Raw genomic sequence first — 535 nt, 5'->3', positions numbered from 1 at the left:
ATTTCCAGCGGCGTCGCGATGTGTTCTGTTCCCGGCGGCGTCTGCTGGCGATCTGCGAGGGGGGATACGGGATACCAATCAAGAGAAACCTGGCACGGGAGCAAGAGAGTCACCACGCAGAGACGAAACCTTACATCTGGTTTTTCTTCTGGGGCGAAAATCAGAGTGTTTGGCGTAGTTTGTATGGAGGATGAGGGAGGATGGGCGGCGTCTCTGCAGCGGCGGTCGATGAGACCAGACGAGCTGTGTGCAGGTTGGAAACTGATGCGGGGAGAGGAGCGGCCGCTTTGACGGAAAGGGTGATTATCTTCTGCTAACCCTAACCTCAACAGGGGACACATATCAAGTCCTTTTTAGGCGCTGTCAAAAAAAACCTGAAATCTAAAAAGCGGCCGGCCACTAAATAGACAGAACGAGCGGCCGAACGAGAGCCGCTCGATCTCGTCCCGATCGACGCCGCGCGGTGTCCAGGTGTCCCCTGGTCGGGAGGTGGGGCCGCGCCGCTCAGACCCGCGTGTGGACCAGTCGCCTGGTC

Source organism: Triticum dicoccoides, chromosome 7A, assembly GCF_002162155.2.
Source record: "Triticum dicoccoides isolate Atlit2015 ecotype Zavitan chromosome 7A, WEW_v2.0, whole genome shotgun sequence".
Taxonomy (NCBI): domain Eukaryota; kingdom Viridiplantae; phylum Streptophyta; class Magnoliopsida; order Poales; family Poaceae; genus Triticum; species Triticum dicoccoides.
Note: the sequence above shows the minus strand (reverse complement) of the source record.